General features: G+C 36.6%; 1 protein-coding gene across 1 annotated transcript in view; it reads right to left on the bottom strand.

Moving 5' to 3' along the window:
* cdk18 (cyclin dependent kinase 18) overlaps positions 1–8294 on the bottom strand; it is a 52719-nt gene extending 44425 nt beyond the window's left edge. Inside the window, exon 1 of the mRNA XM_079858281.1 lies at positions 7964–8294. The gene's annotated coding sequence lies outside the window, so the exon portion shown is untranslated. The remainder of the gene's footprint in view (positions 1–7963) is intronic.
* Between the last annotated feature and the right edge of the window lie 6595 nt (positions 8295–14889).

Raw genomic sequence — 14889 nt, 5'->3', positions numbered from 1 at the left:
GTTCACGGTGTTCGAGGTGCCTGATTCTCTAATGAATGACTCTTATGAATCTGAAGCAGTCTCAAAGTCACAAGTATGTTGGTTTGAATTGGTTTGAAACAACTGAATCACTCGCTAAACTGTGAGTCATTTTTGGTCATATCTGATTTGATGTTTGACTAGTTTAAAGGGATAGTTCACCCAAAAATGAAAATTCTGTCATTATTTACTCACCCTGATGTCGTTCCAAACCCGTAAGACTTTCGTTCATCTTCGGAATACAAATTAAGTGTCTTTTTAATCTTTTTAATGAAATCTGAGAGCTTTCTGTCTCTCCATTGACAGCTACGCAACTTTGATGCTTCAAAAAGTTAAGAGATTGTAAAACTAAGCCATATGAATTGAGCGGTTTAGTAAAAAAATTCTCGAGACTTGATCACTTTATATGATGAACAGATTTAATTTAGGCCTTTATTCACATATAAACATTCATCAACTCACACATCAGTTGTGGTAAACGAAGCTCAAGCATGTTCACTTGACGTGCGAGAACCAATGAGGTTCATTCTCGTGTTACACATCACGTTTGAGCTTCAGCAAGAACCAATGAGGTTCATTCTCATTCATCAAGCCAGTTCGTTGAGCTTCTGTTTATGTTTGCTGATCAATCTTTATATAATGTGAATAAAAGCCTAAATTAAATCTGTTCATCATATAAAGCGATCGAGTCTCTTCAGAAAATTTGGACTAAACCGCCTAATTCATATGGATTAGTTTGACTATTTCCTTATGAACTTTTTGAAGCGTCAAAGTTGTCAATGGAGGGACAGAAATCTCTCAGATTTCATCAAAAAGACCTTCATTTGTGTTCCGAAGATGAACGAAAGTTTTATGGGTTTGGAACGACATGAGGGTGAGTAAATAATGACAGAATTTTCATTTTTGGGTGAAAGAACCCTTAAATTATCAACTGATTGTTCATAAGTCAACATGTAGTTAAAGATACACTTTTGTTATAAAAATAGTACTGGCTATTGTTTAGTATAGTTAGAACAAAACTTTGCTTCTGAACAGCCGTCTATAGTGAGAGATTATGTTATTTGACAACTTAGTCATTTGGTTCCTAAACATTTCATTTTGGGGGCCAGTGGTTCTCTCGTCATGTTATTATATGGAGCCAATGGTTGATTGAATGCACTGTAACTCGTCCAGCCCCAGCGGTTGTGAAATTGAGACGTCCCCCTTAAGACGGATGGCGATACCTCAAACGCATATCACCCCGATACAATATTCCTGCCTGTCAAGCTATAAAATCATGCGACTAAACTAAGATAAATGGGTTCCATGGACACAAAGACAACTTAATATTTGGCAAAGCCGAAAATGACATGACAGGAAGGGCCATTTGTCATTGCCTTTGGCTTCACGGCGTGTGTGGACATAGATAAAGATGCATATTACTTTGACTGCCACATTAGACTGTCTTTTTCGGAAAGGAGCGAGCTGTGAATGATGCATTAGTAATGCTGTTAGTGCTGGTGTCATATAATTTTCCTTCATTTGCTCGTACGCTTTTCATTACTTGAGTAAACACTTGACTTGACTTCAAAATGCACATAAATCTGGGGGAGGGAGTGATCATATATTTTTAGAAAGCCTAGCAGCAGTAAATGCCTGGCTCCCATATAGATGAAGCAATAAAAACGACCTTTTGTTTTCACTGTCCGCGTCATTATGGCCGACGCCAGAGATGTCTTGTTTCACTACAAGAAGCTCTTTCTTTAGTTATGTAGATGCACAAACAAAAAAAATGTTCTGGCGTCAAGCTAAAACAATGGCTCTAGTGTTCCTCTTATTTAAAAAAGATATAACCAAACAGAACTGGCAACTATCAGCTAAACATCTTTAATAGTTGTGCTAGTGTTCGTTCAGCTGGCTCACAATTACGTGAAAAGAAACTGAGCCTGGTGAGAAAGAACAAACTGTGATTTTTATCAAGACTACATGGTCATTTTGTCGCTCCTTAGATGCATTGAGTTTCTACCCTCCTGCTGTGACGATTGCTCGCAGGCACTAGCTGTTATCAAAATCTTTAGCGATCCATAAATACAGCATTTACTTTAGCTCGACACGGAGGTCAATATATTGCCCTTTTATGAGTAAAACTGGATTTTCTTGAAATGTTGGGCAACATTTCCCTCCTTTATTTACTGCAAACAGCAGGCTAGCTACCGTAAACATTTCAGGGAATCAGCTAGTCTGAGGCACATGAACGGTCATGTTTTTGCTAAGCTATATATCTCTCTTATAGCAGAGACTTTTTATTTTACCCGTTTATGTTTGATTGCTTTATGCTCACTGGTTGCCATTTCATATTTCAGGGGGCTTAATAGGGTTTTGGGTGATATTTTATGTATTTCCTAGACATGCTTTATGAAAATTGTCCTTTTTTAAGACTAAAGCTATAACAAAAATGGATGTGAATATTACCTCCGATAGCTTGCTCTTGGAATCTTATGAGAAATGTTTGAGTTTATGTTGAGGTCATTGACTTTAGATTGAAGACTTCTGAAATTAGAGATGCATTATTACTGTATATTATATTTTTATGTAAGTTATATATTGTTGTATAAAATAGTCTATATTTGTGACTCTATATATATATAATAGGGACCTTTTACATTTACATACAGTATATCGGGACCAAACGAGCAATTCAAATTTGAATTCAAATTCACGAAACGAGCGGTTTGTGTGAGAAAACGAACAGTATTTATATCGTTTTTACCTCTTGTAACACAGCCACGTCCAAGTGATCTGTATGCAGACTGGTGCATAGATATATACTCTAGATGTCGCCTTGGCTACAGCAGTTCTTAGCGAATGCCGTAGCCAAGGCGACATCTAGTGTATATAACTATGCACCAGTCTGCGCACACGTCACACACCAGGATGCGCGCGCGCGCCCTCAGATCACTTGGATGTGGCTGTGTTACAAGAGGTAAAAACGATATAAATACTGTTCGTTTTCTCACACAAACCGCTTGTTTCGTGTCTTAGGCCATCAATGTGTACTTACGATGGGGAATTGTTTAATTTGGACGATGGGGAATTGTTTTAATTTGGACTCTGTGCATGCTCTTTGAGACAGTGACCACAGACCTGCATTATACGACTGATAGACAAGAACGGTTTGACCTAAAAATATCAAAATTGAAACTACTGCAGAAAAAAAGACACCTATATCTTGGATGCCCTTGAGGTAAGCTAAAACATACCAAAATTTAATTTCAAAGTGAACTATCCCTTTAAGTGCAGACTTTGGTATTATTGAGGGGAAATAAATTTGGGATTTTTTGGGGGATTTCTTATGAGACCAAAATTAAACAATGAGTCCGAGTCTGTTCAAGCACAGAAAATAGAGCTATACAGCTAAATGGCTGGCTGGCTAATTGTGAAATATGGATTTAAAATGACGGTATGTCCTGTGTTGAAGGAACTGGTCCAGTGCTGGTTTTCTAGAGGCTGCACAGAAGTTATGACCCATAAATAGTCTCAACGAGATATGATTAATAGAAATGAAAGTATGTTGACAGGCTAACTACCTCAGATCTGCTGGGTGACTAGCTCTGTTTGCACTGTTTGTGGGTGGCTCATCTTCACCCTGATATTCACAGAGAAAACACTGAACTGAGAACAGTTTGTGCCAAAATGAAAGACTTTGAATGGGGAAGTTAAATGAACACAAACAGACACATGCAACACATGGGGAAATTTACCATGACTAACATGACTAGTGTTTGTCTATTATTACAGGTATTGTCTATTATTACAGGTATAATGAGTCACCATGAAACGAGTCATCACACATTCCAGGGGGCAGTTTAAATAACTTCAAATCAAATTCAAATTAAATATATGACATGAAAGTGGAAAACCTTGACAGACCTACAAGGGCTAACATTACATGCATCTGAAGCCAAATCTTGACTAACAGTTTATCTAAATGTGTTGGTGTTGCTTTGCTAAGCTAACCTAATAGATTAGCCAAGTGGTTTTTATATGGTGTTGCTATGTGGTTGCTAGTCTGTTCTGAGTGTTTTTTGTTGCTATGCGGGTGACGGTCCGTTCTGAGTGGTTTGTGCATTGCTGTGTGGTTGCTCGGGTATTCTGAGGGATTTTTAGTGTGTTACTTGATTTGCAGTAGCTGGGGTATTCTGCATCATTTGTACTTTGTTTCTGAGGTATTAGAGTGTTGTTATTTATTTATTTTTTTTGTGTGTGCACTTTAAGCAGTTGCTCAGGTGTTGTAAGATGGTTTTTGGAGCATTGCTAGACCTTTGCATGGGCGTTCTGAGTGGTTTTCAATGTTTGACTTGGCAAATACCATTAATAAGCCTATCCCTCAGATCATTCCTATTATTTAAAGAACTACTGCAACAGAGAATAGATTTGTTCTGCAGCAAAAGCAGCTCTGACATGCATGCTAAGCTGATGTATCATATATAGCCAGTTCTAAAATACACAGTAGGTTACCTTTGCCTGTAATACTTAAAATACACCGAATTTACAACCTTTGTCACCTGTTCAGGTGCCATATGCTGTAAGGGTTATAAAGGTTATTAATTATAAGGGTTTAATCATTTGTCTACAAGCACACCATTAGTCTCCTGTAATCACACAGGTTTATGGTGATGTCATCAGAGCTCTAAAGCAACGCTTGATCAATAAGCACTCCTCCAATAAGTTATTTCTAGTAAATCAATTGAGGCCCTATAGAGACTTTAAACACCATAATTAGTCTGTGCAGATCAATAGTGTATCTCTCTTTTTATCTCACTCTTCCTCTCCGTGACTGTTCTGAGTGTGACTTACAAAGGGGGGAGAGGTTTGAATCTTCCAAAAGAAGTCAAAACTGAAGGACAGAGGCTGGAGTTAATGTATACAATGCATATATTACAGTAAATGTTTAATTTGGCATATTACTCAATTTTCACTCTACAGCTGTTAGGATCAGTACCAGTTTATATTTCAAAGTATAGAATCAAAATGATCACTGATTGTTATCTAGCTGTGCTTGTTGTATCAAAATACAGTTTAAGTTGTGTGAAACTAACTTAAATTCTCATATTATTTGCACACTGACTGTATTTCTACAACAGAGCAGGATGTGTCAATTAGTGAGTCTTAATTATTCATTATTTACTATACTGATTAAGTGTAGTACAAACTTGAGCTGGGTGTTGTGAGGATGTGTATACGGACTTGTAGAAATTCTGCTTTGTCATTTACATGTGAGAGCGACAAAGAAACACGGAGTTAATGTAAATATAGAACAGGATGTATCCCATACAGAGTTTAGTTGCTTGCTTATGGTTGTTGAGCAACATCGAAACTTGCCAATTTTATAGAAATGTATTAATGTGCACTCACAAGTGTGTAACCCTATTGCATTACAATTATGCAATAATATTTGTTTTACTCCTTATAACTTGAGTGTTATATACAAATTAACTTTTTATTTGCATCCCTCAAGTTCCAGATTTTCATTTTATTTGGAACCTGGGGGAACTTCAATATAATGGTTATTTCATAAGGATATGGTTAAAACATTTATAATGTAATATATACCGTAAATGTACTCTTTAATGCTTTAAGATTTTGTTCATACAACACATTCCTATTGCAAACTCTCCATGCGCTGCGTAAGTTCATTGACATCTGTACTCTATCACCGGCGAAATCCAGCATCTTGTTTTGAGTGATAAATCTGTCGGTGGTGTGAACGTTACTCAGAAACGCTGGCTAGCGGTGTGAACAGAGGTTATTAGTTCACAGGGCCGTGAGCACTGATGCCAGTGAGGCGAGAGATTGTGAGAGGGCAGATGGTGAAGAGGTTGAACGGAGATCTCCGCGCCGCCCCAGGCCTGTACCCTGGTGTCCATGTTGGGTCGACCTTATTCTCATCATCTTGTTTTCACCATCAAAGCACAGCAGCTCTTTTGATTAATGAGAATCATCCACAATACTGGGTGGAGTTTGTGCATATTCAGTCTCCTGATGTGTTATTTCCGTCTCTAGGCAGGGAATTTTGTGTCATTTCCATTTCAAAGGTGGAGAAGAAAGGCAAAAAGCACTTCTTTATAATCACAGGGGTCTGAAATTGTATCCCAGCTTGGGTACAAACCACAGGGAAATTCTTGAAGGAACTTTTGTTGTTTCCTGATACTTACACAGAGCCATTAACAACACCGGATCCAAGCACATGATATACGATACGTTTTGCTTAGCCGTAGGACATTTGTGTGCGTCACTGCAGCCTTCGCAGCCGGGACTATATGAGAGGCTCAGTTTATCTCAAATGAGCAATAAAACCTCTCATTTGATGCTCTCCTCCTAGACCCATTTGCGCAATTATCTTCAATCGCCTTCTCGAAGTAAGTCTCCACAGTCGAGGAAGGAAATTAACCGAGTTAGAAGACCAACAAACCTCAATTGCTCCTCCTGAATACACAATTTAGCTTTGAGAGGAAATGCTGGCTGTCTAGACTGAGGTGATAATATCTGTCATATTCTCATTCTATAAAGGAACTCATAAACTTATATAATGCCATTCTCTCCAACGCATCACAGGTTTGACCTAATATTCTCTGTCTTTTAAATGAAGGTTATTTTCCACACATGGAATACAGTTTGCGGAGCAAATTATGAGGAAACTGAGTCACCATGACTAACTGATTAAAAATACCCATTTCTATTATTGTTTCCACTGGTTTTCCGCCCATAGGAAGGTGCATGCACATGTGATCTCTTTAATATCTCAATTGTTTCTTCTAGACAGCATCTAAATGAACACTCATGTGTCTCTAGTGTTTCAAAAGTCTTAAACCGTGCTCAGATTTGCCAAGATACCAACATATGCAATCAAATGACAAAGATCTGAACCTGAACTTAAGCATTTCTCATAAGTTCCATCAAGACCAGAAAGAAGTTGCTACTTAATGCAATTAGTCTCACAAGCAACATTTGCTCAGTTCCAGAGTTATTTTAACATTTTAATATAAAGTAAATACAAGTCATTTTGCCCTCAAGCAAATACAATGTGCCCTGGATCCTCTTTGTGGTCACATGAGCATCTGAGATCTAATCTGAAGAGTTGCGAAAGTGAGATTTGTTTGTGAATTCATGCTTTCACAGGAAACCAAATCATGGTGTGCTCTTTAATAGAAGGCTTTTAAAGTTTATCAAACAACTTTTTACTCTCTTGTTCTGTGGAAAACCATCACATACTGTTGCTTTGAAGATCCAGAAACCAAAACACTTATCTGTAGACCTTGATCAAGAACTTTTTACTCTCATTATCAGCCTAAAATACAGCCCAAAACGGCCTTGATGAGCATAGAGAAGCTTTATATTGAAAAGTACAGCCTCAGCAAGTGGGCTGCTTGACTTCCAGATACATGACTAGTTTATTAATAGACCTTTCTGCACTAATGAGCCACCGCCGGCCGCCTATTGTGGCTTCACACTGGTCCTGCTTCACACTAATGTTATTGACCGACTCTATTTGTGCGTTCGAGTGCTGTCAGATTGGCTACAATAAGCAGGCGTGTTATGTAAACATTACAGTGTCACATCTCAGGACTCTCTGCAAATCTATAGTCCCGGCCGTACATGCAGCTGTGAATCATGAGTGTGTGTAGGCTTTGAACACATGACCCCCGAAGCCGCATATGTTGTGTCAGTGCGCGTCAGCATAACGCCTGCATGTGGGTTTATTAAGATGAGCGAAACCTGAAGGGAAAGAGCACGTTTACGGCGTTAATCGAGCGCTAGGTGTAGATCCCAACACGGCTTTAAGTCTAGATCTAAACAACAATCACAGCAGCAGTGCACATAAGTGCAGACACAGTCAGAATCATCTCAAGCACGTCATAAGGTCATGACAGTTCATGTAACAACACAGACACGGTTGCATACTCACAGGAGTGGCTGGAGTCTGCAGGAGGCAAACAGTATACCGTCTCTACTCTACTCTTCCTTCAGTGTGAAAGGGAGGAGAAAGAGGAGGAGGAGGGCGGCCTCCAGGTCTGAAGGCAGTCAGCGCACCGGCACACAGATAATCCAACACTGGAGGTGTCTTATTTAGTCTGCAGCACGCATGCATGGGTGCATGCAGTAGACACAGGCACAGGCGTTTATCTTGCGTCCCCTCGCTGCGATCCCTCCTACTTCTGCTCATGAGAGACCCTCCTGACAGGAGGAGATGCGGGAAACATAACAGAAAATAAATAAAAAAATAAAAACATACAGGAAGCAAATGTGTCTCACTGAAGGATTTTATAATCATGCAAGGTCTCCACCCCCACTTGGCTGTCTCTCCTCCCCTATTGTTATAGCAACGGCCAATCAGAGCGCTTCATCACACAAGCCCTCTCCGCCTGCCGAGAGACTGTGATTCTTTCACACCGGAGCTTGTTCAATATGGCTGTGGACCAAAAGTGTGTGTGTGTGTGTGTGTGTGTCCTGTGGATGCTGTTAATTAGCTGATCTGTCTAGTGAAAGGTTAAACAGCATTTCGCTGTACTAAGCTGTCAAACTATTCTGCTTTGTGGTTTACCATCTTATCATTAGTGTGCGCTTCAAAGAAAGATATCAAACACGTCGGCATAGACTAATTAGGGAAGAGCTTTGAAAACATGCAGGTTTTCACTATAAGTCAGTTGTTGATTTAGGTTTAATAGTGAAATACACTGTTAAAAGACCTAATTAGACATTACTAAGTGTTTTTAATGAGTGTTATTGTCTTGTTTTTCCTCTTTCCTCTAACTTTCTAAAAATCTTTAAAATGAGATCATTTACTTGAAGCAACACTGCATAATGACTTACTATTAGCACTTGTTTTCTTATATTTTATCTTGAATATAAGTATATTTACTGCAGTGTTAGATTTATTTATTTATTTTTATATTTTGTTTTATACTTAAAACAAGTCTGACAAATAAAATACACGGTTAAAGATATATTATTTGAAAACAAGTATTAATATCTTATGCAGCATTGCTTCTCAAAAAAATGCATCTTGTTTCAAGAAATGTTTGATATTTTGTTCAAAAACAGTCCAAAAACACCATTGCAATTTTTCATACATTATTTTTTTTTTCTTGTGTGAAACTCAAAATGAGACATTCTGTTGAATGTCCAAGCTGCTCTTTTCCATACAATGAAAGTGGAGGTTATGGACTGTCAAGCTCAGAAAAATGACAAAAAAGCACCATAAAATGATCATAAAATAGTCGATTTGGCTTGTTTTTTAAGTCTTCTGAAGCCATGCGATAGGTTTGTCATTGTTCATTCACTTCAAAATATATTTCCCTCCTCTCTAGCTCTCGAATCTCATTTACGGCATTTCAGGATGTTTCATGCTAGTGTTATTTTAGTACTATTATAGCATTTATTAATATTTTGAATTTGCTTTTATTTTTATATTGTCAGTTTTGAGTTTTGCCATTTGTATTAGTTTTTAATATTCCTATTTGTATTTCAGCGTTAGTTTTAGTACTTAAACTAATTTCAGTTTAACACGTCTACTTTTCGTTCAAGTTTTTTTTATAAGTTTTTTCATCTAATATTTATATTGTATCTAGAAATGCAAAAAAAAAAAAAAAAAAACTTTTCTGATGCTTTTTGAGCTTAATGGACACATGCTTTAGTTGAACTGCAAAACATCTCTTTTTGTATTCCATGAAAGAAAATCACAGGTTCTGAACCACATGAGGGTGAGTAAATGATGTTTGTCTGAACTATTTCTTCAGTTCTAGTTCTGTTCCTTTAAAAGCAGTTTTGTGTTTTAAAACTCCAAGGGCTGTTAAAAAGCAGCTACAACTGAACAAAACCCCTGTTAGATCTTGTGCATCTCACAGCGGTAACACAGTAAAAGCTCCTTTTCATCAGGCGAGCAGTTCAGACGTTCAAACAACTTTCAGCTAGTTTCAAACACGAGGTTTGTTGATGTTTGTGTATCCGTATGTGTGTATTTACCCGCTGTATACATAGCACACTACATATAGCAGGAGACTTCAGAGCAGTGACCCAGACAGCAGCAGAAACAAGTACTCAGCAAAAATTCGGCATCCAGATGAGGTTTTCTATCCTGAATTGGTCAAAGTAATTTCACTGAAGTGAGGTTCAGAGAAGCATGCAATGGAGGCTGAGGGGGAAAATGGCTGTGCACCTTTCACACATTTTCTTCATTAAAACTGAAGCATGTCAGCAGCATTTATTTTTGATATTAGAATGAGTCAATAATTGATAGAGATGTTAACAGAAGACCTACGTGTCTAAATTTACTAGCACAAAAAAATGAAAGGCTTTTCGGTACTTTCAGTACAGTACGTTCCGAACACAATTATTTTTAATGAAACAGTGGCTTTCTAAAAAGTTCTCAGTGAGGGATCATGTACAGTTAGACGGTCATTATCGCAAAATAAGCCCTCAGCACTGATGGGAAGTGAAGCGTAAATAATGAAGACCTTAATTATAACATTTTGTTTAATTGCACTTAAATCTCTTCTCTATACTGTCTGTTTTAATGCACTTCCAGTTCTGCTGTAGAAATATACTATTGTCTTGTGAAGTTTGGTCTGGAAGCACTTCTGATATTGTTTCTCTCTTGGATTAATCAGTTCTGCTTGTATTATCCTCATTTGCAAGTCACTTTGGATAAAAGCTTCTGCTACATGAATAAATATCAATGTTAATGAAGTATTGGCCCTATGTTACCCAGCAGCAGTTCAACGGAAGTTCAATTGATAACTTTTACATTTAAGGTTACATTAAAATATAATAGAAGTACTATATTTTATATTAGTAAACTAATTTACAGAAGCATTAAATGCCTTTTTTGTACTATAGACTTTTATTATTTATAAATAATATATTTTTAAATAAAATGTCATAATATTATATATATATATATATATATATATATATATATATATATATATATATATATATATATATATATATACACACACACATATACATATATATATACAGCAACAGCAAAGGCTCTATCTCCCTTAGATTTTAGACGGGAGCGAGGGATAGATAAAAGAGCCCTGTCTGAAGATCTTAAAGATCTAGTGTGTGCAAGAGGAGTAAGAAGATCTCTAATATATAAGGAAGCTTGATCATTAAGAGCTTTAAAAACAAACAACAAAATTTTAAACTGAATTCTAAAATGGATCGGGAGCCAATGAAGCGAGGCTAAAATTGGGGTGACATGATTGTATTTCTTTGTCCCGGTCAACAGCCTTGCAGCTGCATTTTGGACCATCTGGAGCCGAGCAAGTGATGACTGAGGAAGACCCAAGTATAAGGAATTACAGTAATCCAGGCGAGAAGTAATAAAAGCATGAATAACCTTCTCCAAATCGTAGAATGACAAAAATGATTTTAGTTTGGAAATTAACCGCAACTGATAAAAACTATTTTTTACAACCGAATTAATTTGTTTGGTTAAACATAATTCAGAGTCAAGAATGACACCAAGGTTCCTGACCTGAGAGGAAACTGAGGGAAAATGGTTAACCAGTTCCTTAGTAAGATTATTTCTCAGTTTTTGTGGGCCAAAGACAATAACTTCTGTTTTGTGCTCATTAAGTTGGAGAAAGTTAATCGATAACCATTCCTTAATGTCCCGAATACAATCCATCAAGGTCTGAATGGACTCGCCTGCTTTCAAAGGGAGATACAGCTGTGTATCATCAGTATAAAAATGGAAATTAATGTTATGCTTCCTAATAATATCCCCCAGTGGACGCATATACAAGTTTAAAAGAAGCGGACCCAGGATGGAGCCCTGAGATAGATATATATATATATATATATATATATATATATATATATATATATATATATATATATATATATATATATATATATATATATATATATATATATATATATCTCAGGGCTCCATCCTGGGTCCGCTTCTTTTAAACTTGTATATGCGTCTGATATTTATTTATTTATTTATTTATTTATTTATTTATTTATTTATTTATTTATTTATATATATACACATATAATATAATTTATATATATATATTTTTTTTATATATATACATATTTATATATAATTTATATTATAAATATTATCAAGGTAAGCAGAATATTGTTATTGTGAGTAATTCTAACCAAGCTGTAATTATGGCAAATAATGAAGAAGTGTGAAAATTACAGTACTTAATTGTGTGTATTTAGGATACATAAAATACTAGCTGCGTGTGAAATTAGCATCAAAACAGTTTTATTCCAAAACATTTTTTAAATGTAATTTCCTTCCGCTAAAAATTATATAAAATCACCCACTGGTACTGTCGCAGTACTTTTCTGTAAGCGCATCCATACTAGGTATTTAAGATATTTATATTTATAACTGCAAAAAAATGTACAAACAAAACTATACATTCGACCTTTAAAAAAAAAAAAAATGCTGCTATGTTTTTTTTAATGATCATTATCATTTTGAATGGATGAGAATGATGTGATATTTGAAATTGGGATTGTTTACACACACTGACAGCTTTCATAACTCTGATCGTTTATCAGCTTTGATGACAATAATACAGTAGCTTGAGGTAGGTGAAGTTAGTGAAGCCGTATGATATCTGGCCCTGTTGAAGCCGTCAAACGCCTCTGTGCTGTCAGGACTGAGAGGATGATAGTATCTCATGCTCCTCTATGATGGAAACTCCTGACACACATCAAACAACATGATCAAAGCTTGTGTATGCCTCATAACTTTGTTGTTGCGGTGAGCAGTACGAATAAGTTATTCGTTATTAGATTTTCCTTCTTAATTTCAAATGTGAGATTTTTGTTTGTGGTTGTAAAAGCAGCAGTGAGGACCTGATGGTGAGCTGTTTCTGTAAAAGTTTAAAACTGAAAGGCTCTTTTGACATTAAAAATTGACGGTTGTATTCAGCTGCTTCTAATGATGCTTATTAGATGAACTGGTCTGAAATACCAACATAAATCAGTCCTTTGATTTTATAGCTGCTGCTGACGATGGAAAAAGGAATAAACCAAAACTGCATTATAGTGTGATGCAGCATATTTAAAACCATGACAACCTAATTTATCTGCCCTTTGTTTTATTGAATCTGTTACATTTATTATAAGTTTTGCTGAATGTACACAATATGGGAATACATTTCCATTTTCTTCAAAAGATCTTGATCAGAAAGGCATACTGCTAGACTTGCTAAATGCAATATTTCTGCATTTCGGTATTTTTTTCTTTCTTTCTTAGGTACATTTCTGGAATACATTTTTAACTCCTTGTTAACCAAGTAACTTTTGGTAAGATTTTTTTGTCAATATTGAAATGAACTGTGCTGGATTTATTTTTAATTATTTTAATTATTGAAATTATCATTATTTCAGTATATCATTATTTCAATCTTTGTTTACACTACTGATCAAAAGTTTGGAATTAAGATTTTTTTTTTTTATGTTTTTGAAAGAAGTCTCATCCAAGGATGCATTTATTTGATCAAAAATACAATACAATTGTGCAGTATTATTACAACTTAAGTCTTAAACGCATACCTTGGGTCTGTAGCGACCCGGAACGTCATTTACTACCCTCCCTCTCATTCATTTTTTTAAAGTCAGACATTAGTATTCCTCAATCTTTTCATTATAAACAATATTACAAGAAAACTGGTATAAAAGAATATTTTCTTATACATTTTGTATTTTACAAGTGTATAGGGTCGCTTGCGACCCTAGGTATGTAATAGTGTGTAAAAAGTCACAATTATCGTAGGCATAAAACAAAATAATATACAAATATCATGAGCAAAACTTCCAGTGGATTAGCTATTTATACTAGCCTGGCAAGCCAGACCTACATCAAGATGTTAGGTCTGGCAACTCTCCATAGACACGGCTCAATCCGAGAGTCGGGATAAATGGCTGTCTTTCAAATTCCCTCTGCACGCAATAGGACAGCGCTTCAACCAACCAGAGCGTTTTCACAACAGCGGAGCTTACGTTAGTTGATAGATTCAACTTTTGAATCTGGCCGGCAAAACTACGAACACATCTTCCTTTTTTAAGAATGACTTAAGTGCCGTTCTTTGCTCTTTTCTCAAAGAAAAACTTAACTCCAAGTCCTCCAGAGTCGCGGCCAAAGCCGATTCGAAAGACTGTTCTCCAGCAGCAGCAGCTCTTCTTTGTTTTCAAGTAGCAGGGAACCGTCGCAAATCTGTCGTCATTATGTTAAGCCCGCCCCGCCTACTCTATACACGATGTGATTAGCCTGACCCAATTTAGGTTTTTACAGCTCGAAAGTCAACGGAGAGTTGCTAGACTCTCCATTGCATTTATTCTGTTATTGACTGTATGCAATTAAATATTAGTGTCACTGTCACTGTCACCTGATGGTGGATCTGGTGAAGAAGCTTGCAGCTCTAGATCATTCATGCTAAACATTAAATCTGACATGATTATTTTGAGGTGTGTTATAATGTCCTGAGTCACACAGCCGATCAACCTAGAAAACTCTGCAGACAAAGGCCGCATTTACATTACGTGGTTCAAGTGACCCAATTCCGATTTTCTTTTACCTCCCATGTGGCACAGATCGGGTATGACCCACAAACATGTAAGCAGGAAAAAGCACATGGATTCCGATATTCTCAGATCAGATTCAGGCCTCATTCCCTATGAAAGAAAAATCTGATATGAATCAGATACGTGCATTTGCGTCAGCCTTGTAAGCGGACAGATCGGAAATTCCCGTCAATGCGAGTCGCATTGAAAAAGCGACGGCAGAGAATGACGTTTTTCGATGCCCAAGCTTCAACAAGGACTCTCCTCTTTTTTTCTCCGCCTTAA

This window comes from Squalius cephalus (assembly GCF_949319135.1).
Source record: "Squalius cephalus genome assembly, chromosome: 22".
Lineage (NCBI taxonomy): Eukaryota > Metazoa > Chordata > Actinopteri > Cypriniformes > Leuciscidae > Squalius > Squalius cephalus.
The sequence above is the reverse complement of the archived record's forward strand: the minus strand, read 5'-3'. Positions and strand labels throughout refer to the sequence as shown.